Genomic DNA, 16,888 nt, shown 5'->3' with positions numbered 1-16,888 from the left:
TTATTTAATCCTCAAAGTTATGAGTTTAAGTTCTCAGTATAGATAGACTTCTTCAAATGAATTTTGTCCCAAAACTTACTGTGTAGCCTCAGCATATTTCTAAATTTCTTCAAGCCTCAGTTTCCTCATCTATAAAGTGAAGACAACAATAAGACTTCATATTATTTGTGTAAGCACTTGGCATAGCTTTGGGCTTATAGTAAGGGCTCAATACATGTTAGCTGTAGTTAATCAACAAAAAAATATTCACTGATTATCAATAACAAGCACTGTGTTAAGTACTGGAAATAACAAGATAAATAAGAACCAGTCCTTGACTCTAAAGCAGGGACTGATATATGTTGTCTCTACCAGGCTGTTATATATTTGCTTAAATATTCCCTCTTTGGGTGTGTTTTCATGCTTAGTCATCCTCTTTGCTCTTCAGACATTCAATGGTTTCTTTGTTTTTATCTACCTTCCCAAAATACAATGAGATATGCACAAGGTGATCAAATATCATCATTTACATTTTGGCTTAAACTCATTTACACCAACGGGTGTATTAAGGTTCAGTCGTCATTTGTTTCCTCATTTATTCATCAATCCAATCATCAAAATTTATTGAGCACTTACTAATGTCAGGCACTGAGCAAATTATTGAGAATGATTCCTAAACTAAAAGAATATAAGTTATGAACATGAATAACAAGAATTCAAGATGATATGATAATTACTTAAAGATAATTATAAACAAATGCTGTAAATGTTCAAAGAAAAATGAGGCAAATCTGTTTGAAGGTATAATGTCAGCAATGGATTACAATCTTCAAGAATAACATATAAATCAACAAGAATAAATGAAGAATTTCTAAGTGGAGAGAGCAACAGTGTAAAGAGTAAGATTTTGTTAGGTGGAGAGAGAAAAAGGAGGACAAGGATTTATCCCTGCTCCAGAAAAATTCAATATCTTAAGAATGTCATTAAGGAAAATCAGTTTCAGTACTTTTAATATATCTGAAGTCTGCCCCCAAAAGCCTCAGTCTTTCTCCTCCCCTCCCTTTTTAACTTACTTTTTGCCTCACTCTTTCCTCTCGAGGCTTTGTTTAAGTAGTACAGATAACAGGAACTCAGATCCTATGCTAAATGTTGCCTCTTCTTATCATTTCATCACAACTTGTGAAACTGGTTTCATTATTATAAGATGACCATAAAGTCATTACCTTAGATATGTAATTCACATTTTTAGGACTAGTTTATGCTTTCCTGTCTCAAGTGTACCCACATCTATTACACTTCACCTATGGGAAACATGAAGAAGTTGTTCAAGGAACTTGAAGTTAGTGGAATGAACCATACAGACAAAGCAAAATAAATCTCAGGATTAGACCTGTCTTCAAGATGGAATAAGATTCAAAATCTCAAACACCTCAATATTTGATCATTCATGAAAAATAGTTCCTGAAGAGATAGATAAAAAAGGAAAAGTCCAGGAAAATGCCCTATGTTTATCACTACAACATTGTATTGCCAAATCATATATAGTGTATTTGGCCTTTAGAAATTAGGCTGGGCTTAATCATATGATATGATCCAGTAAGACAAATTTTCCCCAAACAAGAAAAGCCTGCATTATCCAGGACAATTTCTTCTTTCCTTTGGTTCTTTTTCTGGTTCCTACTTTGAAAACATCCCACTCAAAACCCATCATAACACACTGAATATATTAAAAGCAAGTGTTCCAAAAATGAAAATTAAATTCAAGGAGAGCAAGACACAAAGATAACATTTAATAAGGAGACAAATGCTCTTTCTTTTTAACACATAAAGATCCACTCCCAGAACCAAGGTCGGTGGCTTCTTAGCCATGATCCAGCCAGCACTCCTCCTCAAGGAGTGAATGACATAAGCTTGAGGTTCCCCTAAGGTTAGGTTTTGTATCCAACATCCTGTACAGGTGGTAGGGACAGTGTTTGTAATGAAGAATCCTAACTCTTGATGAATTCCTGGAATTCAATGTAAGTGAGTGATAACGTGTATATGTGCTTGAGTTATTGATGATAATGGTAATAGTGAGGATGAATATTGCTAATATATGAAAACCTATAGCCATTGGTTGATAGTAAATGTAAGTTGCTGGAGAACTAGCATACTGAAAGAAAGAATTTTAGATTCTATATGAACTATGTATAAATAAAATTAAAGCCACTTATGTGATTGTTTATATTCCTATTTACTATACAATGTAATAGTGATATAGATATTAAATATATAGAATTATCTCTTTAATATATACTATTTGATTAAAAAGTTAATCTGTGTGTATGTAGTTGTCATGGTTTGTATCTCATTAAAAACATCATCTGCTTACAAGATTAAAAGAATAGAAGAAACATTACTGCTCATGCTAAATATATTATATATATAAAACATTCAAAATAGTAACAATTCACAGTTGAGACTATATTCCATTCTTGAATTATTTTGTTTAATAAGTCAGGTTATTGTTTTATTCTTAATTTCTCTCAGTTGAATGGACTGTAATTTCTTCTTGACCTTGTCATGTCTTTGAATCATTATAACCATTTGAAAGCAATTAAATACTTCATGTCCTGAAGAGTAAGTCTCTGAATTAGTTTCTATTGATTACTAGTAGGTTAATAATCACTCTAGCCTATTGTTTAGGTTCATACGACTGAAACAGATAACCTGAAATTTTATATATTAAATTCTTATGACAAATACCAGTGTTTACTGTGATATCTTCTTCAGCAAAGATTTTCTCACAGTTATTCATTCTTTGAGTATAAGTTGAGTAAGGCCAAGTTGCTTCCTAAAACCAGAACAGATTCTACTTTGTCCAACAAGAATGAAAAAAATCAGAATATAGTTTAAAGATACTTTTTTTCTACTGTAAATGGCACACAGATGGTGCCTAACTGTTATCTGAATCAATTCCAAAAATGTGCAAAATCCTTAATAGAACTGAAGATGGTTGAGGTTCTATGAATATCTTTAGAACTTATAAGTTTTTTCTAGACTTTAGGTTGAAATTGTATTACTTATAATGTTGTTTGTAGGAAAACCATTTTCAAGGGAAATGACTTTGGATGACATTTAACAATGTCTGTCTAATAAAATATTTTAATTTACTTTGTACATTATTGCATGGATAGAAAGACTCTAAAAACCCAAATACTTCTGACTTCACTCCCACTCTCTGGATAACTTGTATGCTCACAGATGGAGATTTTAACAATTTTATTTGGATTTCACTCTTCCTTGAAAGATGTATCATTCTGTTTCCAGACTCTCACTACATTATTTTCTTGCATTTAATTATTCTTTCTTCACTTTCATATTCCTTCTTCTATTTCATCCCTTAACTTTCTTCTTATCTTTTTAATAGGAAGGTGAAAAAAAGCAGGGGAGAAGAAGGTAAATGAATGGGAAAAAAAGAGAAGAGAGAAAAAATGGAAGAAGAACAAGACTGTGAATCGTATGATTCTAACAGAAGGCCTGGCATATGCTCAATGACTCTCATACACAAGCCCATGTCCACGTCTATGAAATGACCATGACATGCCAATATTTCCTTTTGTGGAGTCAAAGATGACTTGAAAACAGTCCTGGAAATCTTTGGGCTCAAGGAAACATATAAATACATGTCATTTAAATCAAGTAGTAAATTGTGCCCCCATTTCCAAATGAATGTGGAAATCTTGAGTGTCCAGAATCAAAAAAGGGCCCATGCTTCCAAAATTAAAAAATTAATGGACAAGAGCCCAGCATAATTGAGAGATAGTACTTCTACTTGAACCAGCTCTCTAAGATCCCTGAAATAATATTTATCTCCTGGGTATGTTTCTGTTCAATGTACCAGTCACTCTACTGGGCCCTACCTTGCATAGATAAATGATAAGTGATCCCTGATTCCAAGAACCTCATCATACCACAAGGGAGGCAAATACATAGAAAGTAAGAATCTATAGGGTCTAATAAACAAAGAGTTATTTATTCTGCCTGTGGACTGGGATGGAAATGAGCAAAATCTTGGTAGAGACTCAAAATATCTTAAAAGAGCTTAAAGATTGAAAAATCACAATGAATTAGTTTGACTTGCAGACAGTTTTTTATGTATAGTAAGGATCAACTCAGAAGTGAATAGTAACTTTTTCTTCTGGCAAAACAGATATGAACAACCTTAAATATGTGTCTGAAGATGAGCTGATGGAGTCTTTCAGAGAAAAATAAAATTAATAAGATAGATATTTTACTCTATAATTTACTCTATGTCAGAGTCAGCACATTCAAATACCTAGAAGGGTTAAACAGAAAGTGTAAATGAATGAATGAAACAGGGTACAGATTAAATATATATGAATGGAGTTCATTTCCATAAAGAAAACAAAATACCATCTCAGGTTATCTTTCATTTGTTTCACTTTTGATAAATACATGGGTGAAGATACATAATTCTCTGACATTTGCCCTCAATTTGGGAAACAATAGGAATTGTTGGGGACTGTGGTAAACTGGAGAGCATGCCCAAAGAGGGTAATTGCTACTTAGCTTCTGCCAATTTTCGGTATTCCAGAATGTGGGGCAAATATTAATAGATAATTAAAATGAATTGAAAATACTTTTTATGTGAATTATTCTAATTTTTATGAGGTATAGTTTACATAAAATTAAATTCATTCTTTTTAGTTGTACAATTCAGTGAGTGTTGGTTACTGTATATGGTCATGTACACACCACCAAAGAGCATTTTCATCATCCTCCAAATTTTCCTAATGTAGCTTTTTGGTCAGTCCTTTCCTACTACAACTGGCCCTTAACAATCACTTATGAATCTTCTTGTAGTTTTCCCTTTAAAAATGTTTTATATAGAGGAAATCATACAATATGAAGTATTGTGTGACTTGCTTCTTTTACTTAACATAATGATTTCAATATTCACCCATGTTGTTTCATGTATAAGTATGTACATGTATTTTTATTTTTGAGAGGTATTCCATTGTATGGTTATATCACAACTTGAGTACCATTAACCAGTTTCCAGAGAGCTGAGCTGTTTCAAAAATTTGACTATTATGCATAAAGTTACTAAAAACATTTTTCCACATTAATTTATCTTTGGGCAATATCTAGAAGTGGATCTGCTGGATTTTATTGGTGTGTATTTAATTTAATAAGAAACTATTTTCTAAACTGTTGTACCATTTTACATTTTGCATTCTCACCAGCAATATTTCAGAGTTCCAGTTGCCCCACAACTTCTCTAACACTAGGTATATATGGTCTTTTTTGTTTTAAATTTTAATTATTCTAATGCATTTGTATTGGTATCTGCTTATGGTTTTAAATTGTATTTTCCTAATGTCTAATGATGTTGAGCATCTTTTTTTTATGTGCTTATACCTACTTATGTATCTTCTTTGATAAAATTTTGTTTCAAAGTTTGTGTCCATGTTTTGGGTTAATTGTCTTATACTTGAGTTGTAAAATTTCCTTATAAACTCTGTAGATAAGTTCTTTATCAGAATGTGTTTTGAAAATATTTTTCCTAGTTTATGGATTTTTATTTTTTGTGTAGAGATAGATTTCCAACTGGTTTATATTCTTTCTGACTGTATCTTTTGAAGAGAAGAATCTTTTAATTATTCTTAAATTGAATTTGTCAATTTTTTTCTCTCATGGTTCATGATACTTATATTCTATCTAGGAATCATTGGCTAACCCAGGGTCACAAAGAGTTTCCTTTATGTTTTCTTCTAGAATTTTTATAGTTTTGATTCCTACATTCAGGTCCATGTTTCATAATATCAAATTTTTAATATTGTCAAAGTTCATTGTTTTTCCATATGTGTATCAAATTGTACCAACACTGTTGGTTGAATAGACTTTCTTTTTCCTATTGAATTATCTTGTCAAGATTGTCTAAAGTTAATTAGCAAGTCATATGTGAGTCTATTTCTGGATTCTTATCTGTTCCATTGATCTATATGATTGTTCTTATGCCAGTACCACATTGTCTTTAGTAATGTATCTTTATAAGTATTTAACTCAGGGAATATAAGAGTACAGATTTTTCTTCTTTTTCCACATTGTATGGACTACTCTAAATACTTGGAGTTTCCATATAAATTTTAGAATAAACTTGTTAATTCCTATGAAAGTGTTTTGATTTGAATTTGAGAGATGTTGCACTGGATCTGTAGATCAGTTTGGGAGAAAGCAATACCTTAACAATATTGAGTCTTTCAAACAATGAAATACCTTTATTATTCAGAAGTGTTTTGCCATTTTTAATGTACACATCTTACATATGTTTTGTTAAGCTGATGATAATGTCATGTATTTTGTTGCTGTCATATATCATATAGTACTTTTTTAAACTTGTCATTACTAATTATTCATTTCCAGTATATAGAAATTCAGTTAATATTTTACATTGATTTTATATCTTATGATATCACTCACCACTTCTTGATTTTAGCAGTTTTTTAAAGTAAATGTATATTTAGGATTTTCTATATGGATAATCATGTGAGCTGTGAATGAAGAAAATTTTATATATATTTTTACAATTGGTATGTTTTTTTTCTTGCTTTATCTTCATTTATTGAAGTGGCAATGAACTCCAAATATATTGACTAAAAGTGATGAGGACAACTTTTCACCATTAAGTAAAAGCATAATTTTGCTGTAAGTGTTTTTCTGTTTGTTTATTTTTTGTTCATGTGTTCTATCTACAATTGAGTAAGGAGTGTTGAAAATCTCCAACTGTAATTGTGGATTTGTCTGTTTGTCCTTGCTGTTCTATCATTTTCCTTCATGTACTCTGAAGAACTGTCCTGAGATACTTCAGATCCTATCTTTAGGATTATTAGGATTGTTTTATCTTTCTGATTTAAGTAAACTTTTTTCACCTTGCAATTTCTTTATCTCTGTTAATACTTATTTTACTTTAGTGTTGCAAGGATATATTTTTCATCCTTTTATTTTTAACCTATTTCTTTATATTTAAAGTAAATTTCTTGAAGATAGCATATATTTGGGTCTTCTTTAAATCCAATTTGACCATCTCTACCTTGGATTGAGTATTTAGACCATTTACATTAAATGTATTTATTGATATAGTTGGACTTAAATCTGTTCTCTTGCTATTTGCTGTCTAGTGTCCCATCACTTCTTTGTTTTTTCTTTCTCTTTTCCTGCCATTTTTGAATTGAGTTATTTTTATAATTGCATTCTGTCTCCACTATATTCTTATTAGCTATTAATATATATCATAGTTCCACTTCTCAATTGTTGACCTGCATTTTATAATATGCATCTTTAACTTATCATAGTTACCTTCAAATAATAATATACCATTTCTTGCATATTTTAAGAAACTTACAACTGTATGCTTCTATTTTTTGTCTCCTACAATTTATACTATCATTGTCATATATTTTACTTTTACATGTTATAAACCCCACAATATTTTACTATTCTGTTTTAGACTATCAATGATTTTTAAAGAGATTAAAAATAAAAGAGATTTTTTTCTGTTTACTCACATTTTTACCATTTTTGGTACTAATTCATTTCTTTGTGTAGAGATAGATTTCCAACTGGTTTATATTCTTTCTGACTGTAAAACTTATTTTAATCTTTCTTATAGTGCAGGTACGCTGGTGATAAATTTTCTCAGTGTTTGTTTTTAATCTGGAAAATTATTTATTTTGCCTTTATTTTTTAAAGAGACTTTTGTTGGTTGTAACAGTCTCAGTTGACAAGTTGTTTTTTTTCTTTACCCAGTCAACATGTAATTTCATTGACTTTTGGCTTACTTTATGATAAGAAGTCTACTGTCATTATTAGCTTTGTTCTTCTCTATTTCTCTATATGTTTCTTTTTCTCTGATTGCATCAAGAATTTTTTTTTTTTTTTTTTTTACTTTTGGCCTTTAGCATTGTGGCTGTGATGTTCCTAGGTGTATTTAGCCTGATTAGGATTCTTTGAGACTCTTGGAAATATTTTTTATTGGTACAGGGCAGCAGAATATGTTACCTCAAAATATGCTGCTTGATATATTAATTAATTTTGAGTTGTAGACACTGGATAAACAGAAAATTCAAGGAGAGGGTTTCTCTGAATTCCCCTTATCTGCCTAAAGACAGATCCACTGAAAGGAACTGTATTGTCATAGATATCCTCCCTGGGATTTTCATAAACTAGGGAAATTGACTTATCACAGGAGAGGAGATCAGAAGTTGACACCACACCAAGACAAATTTTGTCACAAATATATCCTGTCTATTCCTCTAAGGACCAATTCATCTTTCTTAAAAATTACTTACTCTTTCCTACAAGGCTTATATCCTCTCTTCCCTTTCCCTATTAAGATGGTATTTAACCCTACATTCTAAAGCCACCTCTTTGAGTAACTCATTTTTCCTGGATATCACCCATGTATACATGGGGTATTAATGTTAGTAAATTTCTATTTGTTTATCTCTTTTTAATCTATCTTTTATTACAGGAGTCTCTAAGAACTCAGAAGGGTAGAAGGATAATTATTTTTCCTCCTTTACATTGGCTTCAATCAATCTTGGAGAAAATTCTTGGCCAGTATCTTTACACATATTATTGTACCCCAATTTCTCTCCTATTTCATTTTGGGATATCATTCCAAGTATTTCATAGAGTTTTATGGTGTCCCACATATGCCCCGAATGCCTTTATAGACATTTATTTCCTTAATGTTAATATGCTTTATTCCCAAAAACTACTCTGTTAAATATTTTAATTTATTAAGTTTACCTGTAGGAACTTCCATGATAAAATGATAATTCAGGCACTATTAAATTTAAGTCTAGGGGGAAAAAAAGCAGAATTTCACATCTTCTTTGTATATGAGGGCTGAAATAACTATTTTTGGTATTTTCTGTAAAGGAGAGAATGATCCCTTGAGATTTGCACAAATTTCCTGATTATAGACAGTGGCACCAGGAATGTTCAAACTGGATTGCTTCCAAATACAAAAAACAAAACAAAACAAAACAAAACAGAAAAACCCAAAAAACTAAGGCAGGGTTTTTGGAGTTTAACAAACAAAATGTCCATTAATTTAGGCCATCTGGCAAGTGCTTCTGTGTTTGGGTCATAAAGTCAGGGATCTTTCTGCTCTGTGGTTTTTAACCAGATTATTTGTAATGATGAGGTTCAGATAGTCAACATTAGGCAAGATTATCCCAAACTATCATTTACTAATCTTTTTTATAGTGGATCTTCCAAAATGGTCCTTTGGATACATGTTAGTTTTCATTAAACCCTGTTTACTCCTTCCTTCATTTTTTCTTTTGTTGTCCATTGTAAATTCTTGCCAAACCATACTTTTTACATTTCTCCACAGGAAAGCACTATATTTAAACTTTAAGAATTTAAATATTACCTTCATGATATTTTTCTTATTTACATACCACTTATACCAAAATTTACTTTTTAACTAAATAGATTTTTTACTTAGCCTTATCTTAAGCAATTATATTCATCAGATTAGTGGTTCTCAATCTTTAGCACACATTGGAATCACCTAGAGGGCTTGTCAAATAAAACAGACTGCTGGGCCTCACCCCCAAAGTTTCTGATTCAGGAGGTCTAAGGTAGGGTTTGATAATTTGCATTTCTAATAAGGCCCCAGGTGATACTGATGTTGTTTGTTTGGGAACCACATATTAAGAACCTCAACATTGTGGTTTTGTTGTGTTAATTATGCAAACACACATATATCCACACACGTTTTCTAATGCAGTTATAGATATTCAATATATAATTATTAAAATCAAAAATTTGTTTCATGAACCACCAACAAATTTTCTCACCTATCACACTTTTTTAGGAGGAATTGTCTAGCAGATCTCACTTGATTTTCCTGATGAATAATCCTCTATCTGATTATTCTTACTTCTTCTCTGTTTTTCTCCTTTGATTTTAAAATTCTGAATGCCTATTATGTTACCTGACTAAAGATAGAATGTCACTTGGCATACCCCATACACCCAGCATAGAGGGTTATCAGTTGCCCATTAGTTGCTGGGAACAAAAATTTTGCCTCAAGAAACCTAAGGAAAATAAAGTGTCCAACATTCACTAACACAGAAAACTCAGTTTTCACACTATGACTTAGAATAGCACTGCACCCTCTCTTCCCCTTACCTCTGCCGCTAAATCATTATTCTGAATCCTAGAAGTCCATGCTCTCTTCATCATGTTACTACTATATTAGTGGTAAGTAATGGATTTGGAAAATTGCATTTAAGGATGGTTCTTAACTGACACATATTGACACTGAAGAATATAAATGCTGATTACACGAATAATATGGCAAGTAGATTACTGAGATATCAGTATTATTTTTATTATTGTCTAATGAACATTACTATTACTAATGCTCTTAAGTCAACAATGACAGAGTCACCAAAGTCAGAAGAAAAATGGAAATCCAAGGCATTTACTAAAACCATACCCAAGCCATTTAGGTTAAGACACTCGGTGCCATATTTTCACGAACAAAAGGGAAATGTACACCTTGCTTACTTTCACCCTTAGGATTTCCCTCACAATGCCTTTCTCATCTGGAACGTCTTCCTTTCTCACCTCTATCAATTCAAGCTTGAAATTTGCTTTAAGGCTCAGCTGGAACACCACACCTCTAACAGAGTCTTCATCAATCTTTTATTCCTTGGAACACCTAAAGCAATTATAGAATGTACTGCTTAGCACTTATATTCTGTTACATATTTTTCAACATTGTTTAATAAATATTATTTTTTCCTCAACTGAAGAGAGAATGGTGTCCCCCACTATCCCTGTAACTGTGTTAAATATTTCTCAGTGATTCATTTTGATTGGGTTTATATATTCTAGTGAATCCTAAATAAACATTTAATTATATTGCTTTTCTTGTTATTTAAATCCATTTCTTATTTTACTCATAGATAAAAATAGTGTGACCTCAAATTCTACTATTATTCATTATATTATCATATATAAAGTTTATATATGTGTATATTTTACCTGCTGTCTTCTTACTAATTTTTCTTTAATTTATTATGGTCAATGCAATGCAACTTTATAGAGAATCGGTCATTTTAACTCAAATTCTTTAATACTGCAGATTATTTTCAGATTAGATGCCTAAACAAATAAGCTCTGACTACTTAAAGAATCAAGAAAAATACCCCTAATTTTATATCTGTAAGAAAGAAATTATAAAGCATGATATGATTTTTCTGCTTCAGAAAAAAATACATAATAGCTAGTATCAGGAAAATTAAAGTTGTGGCTATAAAATATCATATGACTAATTTTTTTTTTGCATTTTTCTTTTGTCAACAAGACATTTGGCATCATGTAGACAATGGTAATGTCTACATGATGTCAAAATGCTTACCTTAGCAGTCAACTGATACATGGGGGTGAAAATCAACAAGATTTCTTTCCTATACTTGACGGTATTTGACATTTTTAATGGAAACAGCCATATTAACTGATATTTTTAAAGTTTATATCATAGTCCCTCAAATTTAGACTGAGTCTGGAAAAACATGTATTATTTTGTGTCTGCAAGGAGGCCCCTTGTCACTCTATTAAACCTATAGAGGACTTCTGGCTTAAGGGAGAGATATTTTAACACTGTCGGATCTAGTTGAAATCTGCTGATGAGGAGGGAGAGATGCTTTATTGATCACAAACAGAAATTGTCTCAAGGAGCTTCTACCTTTACAAATAAAAGCTCATCTGAAAACTGTTGTGATACTGAAAGCATGATGAATTGGTTCAGAGGAGGAAACAGACCACTTTTTGATCAGAAATGCCACCACTTAATATTTTTCCTTTGTGAAAAAGCACAGAAAATTGTACTAAACTAAGCAGTCATCAATATGTCCTGCCATATTCTAATTACACCATATTTTTTTCTGTGTTTGATAATAATTCAGATTCTGACCGTTTCCTTTGAGGTGTGAAAACATTAAATTATAAACTCTAACACCCATTTTCCAAAAAACTACTAAGGTAAAACCAGTATCTAATGCTAAGGGGAAATAAGTCTTGGAGCCAGAAGACTTGGACTCAAGTCTCTGCTACCTCATTAACCAGTTCTGCTCTATCATTAACTAGTTATGTCACCTTGGGCTGTTTTAGTTTTCTGACTCTAATTCTCTCATTTATAAAATGCAAATATTAATATCTGCTTTGCCCTTCTGTGGTGAGACTAAATGAAATAAGAGATAGAAATATTCTCTGTAAACCACAAAATGCCAAAACAATAAAATAAAATAAAAATTGGCAGCCCAGATCACTGACATCTTTGTTATTGTTATTCATATTACCTGAAAGCAAATGGGCTTAGAGCTATCGCACATTTTCATGTACTCAGCATAGCCACAACTCAATCACTGCCCTTTAAAAATACAGGTGTTTAAAGTCCCACCCTCTTGTGAATATTTGGTGTCAAGTTGGATAAAGCACCTGCATGATTGATTTAATTATTTATTTTCTTTTGAATGTTAGTGCCGTGAGGGCAGAATCTATATATATTTATTTGCAATTGGTCAATCAAAAGAAAAGCCTGAAAAATTCACAAAAAATAAAAGGTGCCTTGCAAAGATGGCAATCATATTAATAACTAAACAAATAAACCTACTCCAGTGTCATTCAACATGTAATGGTGGAAAAGATTGTCAAATTCATAGAATCTTAAGATCTGGAAGAGAGCTTAGAAATTGAATTCTCTACCTCTTTACCTCATGAGAGAATCCTCTCTACCATTTTAGAACCAGCCAGATCCTTTTCATTACATCTCAGCAGTCAAGTTTTTCTTCTCCACTCTACAGCTATGTGTTGCCTGGTTTCACAGTCATTCCTCAAGTGGAATAATAGATAGTCTAGATTTCTCCTGATTTTTTTCTGGGAAGTTATCACAAATTATTATGTCAGCTCTTGGTGAAAGATCTCAGAGAACCATTTAGGGGTGGAAGGACTGAGTGGCAATGAAAACAACATCTTTTGCCTGCTATTAAGATGACTTTTAAAGTGCTAAATAGTTTGGAAATTTATTTCAATCTAACATATATTTACACAATCCTAAATAAAATACATTTCATTTCTGTTTGTTAATATCTCAATGCCTCTATACAATTTTTTAATTAAACAAGCTTTTTTTTAGTAGGTATTCTGATAGTTTTACTCTGTTAGGTATTTTCAAATCTGTTTATTAAGAGGAGCTTCAAGATGGCAGAGTAAGACTTGGAGATCACCTTCCTCCCCACAAATACATCAGAAATACATCTACATGTGGAACAACTCCTACAGAACACCTACTGAATGCTGGCAGAAGACCTCAGACCTCTCAAAAGGCAAGAAACTCCACACATACCTGGGTAGGGCAAAAGAAAAAAGACAAAAGAATAGGGACAGGACCTGCACCAGGGGGAGGGAGCTGTGAATGAGGAAAGTTTTCCACACACTAGGAAGGCCCTTTGTGGGTGGAGACTGTGGGTGGCAGAGGGGGTATGCTTCAGAGCCATGGAGGAGAGCTCAGCAACTGAGGTGCAGAGGGCAAAGCTGAGAGATTCAAAGGGGATGAGGAACCCAGCAGGAACCTCCTAACACCAAAGGGCCCACATCACAAAGGGTGGCACAGAGGATCACTGCCGACCAGCACTCACCAGCCCGAGAGGCTTGTTTGCTCACCTGCCGGGACAGGTGGGGGCTGGGAGCTGAGGTTCGGGCTTCAGAGGTCGGATCCCAGGGAGAGGACTGGGGTTGGCTGGGTGAACAGAGCGTGAAGGGATTAGAGCTCAACAGCTAGCCACGGGGCGAGTCCAGGAAGGTCTGAAACTGCCAAAGAGGCAAGAGACTATTTCCTTTTTAAATTTTTATTTATTTTTTATTTTTATTAACATCTTCAGTGGAGTATAATTGCTTTAAAATGGTGTGTTAGTTTCTGCTTTATAACAAAGTGAATCAGTTATACATATAAATATGTCCCCATATCTTCCCTCTTGCATCTCCCTCCCTCCCACCCTCCCTATCCCACCCCTCTACGTGGTCACAAAGCACTGAGCTGATCTCCCTGTGCTATGCGGCTGCTTCCCACTAGCTACCTATTTTACGTTTGGTAGTGTATCTATGTCCCTGCCACTGAAGAGACTTTTTCTTGCCACTTTGTTTCCTGGTGCGTGGGGAGAGGGGATTCAGAGTGCCACTTAAAGGAGCTCCAGAGACAGACGTGAGCTACGGCTATCAGCTTGGACCCCAGAGACAGTCATGAGATGCTAAGGCTGCTGCTGCAGCCACCAAGAAGGCTGTGTGCAAGCACAGATTATTATTCACACCTCCCCTCATGGGCGTCTGTGCAGTCCGTCACTGCCAGAGTCCTGTGATCCAGAGACACCTTCCCCAGGAACACGCACAGTGCACCTCAGCTGGTGCAATGATATGCTGGCCTCTGCCGCCGCAGGCTCCCCCTGCATCTGTACCCCTCCCTCCCATCAGCCTGAGTGAGCTAGACCTCCCGAATCAGCTGCTCTTTTATTGTTTTGGTTTTTGTTTTTGCGGTACGCGGGTCTCTCACTGTTGTGGCCTCTCCCGTTGCGGAGTACAAGCTCCAGATACGCAGGCTCAGTGGCCATGGCTCATGGGCCCAGCTGCTCCACGGCATGTGGGATCTTCCCAGACCGGGGCACAAACCCGTGTCCGCTGCATTGGCAGGCGGACTCACAACCACTGCGCCACCAGGAAAGCTCTCAGCTGCTCCTTTAAACCCGTCCTGTCTGAGCGAAGAACAGACACCCTCAGGTGACCTACATGCAAAGTCGGATCCAAATCCAAAGCTGAACCCCGGGAGCTGTGTAAAAATATAAGAGAAAGGGAAATCTCTTCCAGCAGCCTCAAGAGCAGCAGATTAAATCTCTAAAATCAACTTGATGTACCCTGCATCTGTGGAATATTTGAATAGACAAAGAATCATCCCAAATTGAGGAGGTGGACTTGGGAGCAACAATATATATATTTTTTACCCTTTTTTTCTTTTTGTGAGTGTGTATGTGTATGCTTCTGTGTGTGATTTTGCCTGTAGAGCTTTGCTTGTACCATTTGTCCTAGGGTTCTGTCAGTTTTTTTTTTTTTTTTTTACTTAAAAAGTTTTTTTCTTTGTAATTATTTTTATTTTAATAACTTATTTTATTTCATTTTACTTTATTTTATCTTCTTTCTTTCTTTCTTTTTTATTCTGAGCCATGTGGAGGACAGGCTCTTGGTGCTCCAGCCAGGCATCAGGGCTGTGCCACTGAGGTGGGAGAGCCAACTTCAGGACACTGGTCCACAAGAGACCTCGCAGCTGCATGTAATATCAAATGGCAAAAATCTCCCAGAGATCTCCATCTCAACGCCAAAACCCAGCTCCACTCACTGACCAGCAAGCTACAGTGCAGGACACCCTACGCCAAACAACTAGCAAGACAGGAACACAACCCCATCCATTAGCACAGAGGCTGCCTGAAATCATAATAAGGCCACAGACACCCCAAAAAACACAACCAGACGTGGACCTCCCCACCAGACAGACAAGATGCAACCTGATCCACCAGAACACAGGCAGCAGTCCCCTCCACCGGGAAGCCTACACAACCCACTGAAACAACCTTAGCCAGTGGGGACAGACATAAAAAAAAAAAATGGAAAATTACGAACTTGCATCCTGCAAAAAGGATACCCTAAACAAAGTAAGTTAAGCAAAATGAGAAGACAGAGAAACACACAGCAGATGAAGGAGCAAGGTAAAAACCCACCAGACTTAACAAATGAAGAGGAAATAGGCAGTCTACCTGAAAAAAATTAAGAATAATGATAGTACAGATGATCCAAAATCTTGGAAATAGAATGGAGAAAATATAAGAAAGTTTTAACAAGGACCTAGAAGAACTAAAGAGGAAACAAATAGGAATGAACAACACAAAAAATGAAATTAAAAATTCTCGAGAAGTGGTCAATAGCAGAATAACTGAGGCAAAAGAACGGATAAGTGACCTGGATGATAAAATAGTGGAAATAACTACTGCAGAGCAGAAGAAAGAAAAAAGAATGAAAAGGCTTGAGGACAGTCTCAGAGACCTCTGGGACAACATTAAACGCAACAACATTTGAATTATAGGGGTCCCAGAAGAAGAAGAGAAAAATAAAGGAACTGAGAAAATATTTGAAGAGCTTATAGTTGAAAACTTCCCTAATATGGGAAGGGATAGCTAATCAAGTCCAGGAAGCACAGAGTCCTATACAGAATAAATCCAAGGAGAAACACACCAAGACACATATTAATCAAACTCTCAAAAATTAAATACAAAGAACAAATATTAAAAGCAGCAAGGGTAAAACAACAAATAACACATAAGGGAATCCCCATAAGGTGAACAGCTGATCTTTTAGCAGAAACTCTGCAAGCCAGAAGGGAGTAGCAGGACATAATTAAAGTGATGAAAGGGAAAAATCCACAACCAAAATTACTCTACCCAGCAAGGATCTCATTCAGATTTGACAGGGAAATTAAAAGATTTACAGACAAGTAAAAACTAAGAGAATTCAGCACCACCAAACCAGCTTTACAACAAATGCTAAAGGAAATGCTCTAGGCAGGAAACACAAGAGAAGGAAAAAACCTACAATAATAAACCCAAAACAACTAAGAAAATGGTAATAGGAATATACATATCGATAATTACCTTAAATGTAAATGGATTAAATGCTCCAACCAAAAGACATAGACTGGCTGAATGGATACAACAAGACCCATATATATGCTATCTACAAGAGACCCACTTCAGACCTAGGGACACATACAGACTGAAAGTGA

The sequence above is a fragment of the Phocoena phocoena genome, chromosome 17 (assembly GCF_963924675.1).
Source record: "Phocoena phocoena chromosome 17, mPhoPho1.1, whole genome shotgun sequence".
Classification (NCBI taxonomy): domain Eukaryota; kingdom Metazoa; phylum Chordata; class Mammalia; order Artiodactyla; family Phocoenidae; genus Phocoena; species Phocoena phocoena.
The sequence above is the reverse complement of the archived record's forward strand: the minus strand, read 5'-3'. Positions refer to the sequence as shown.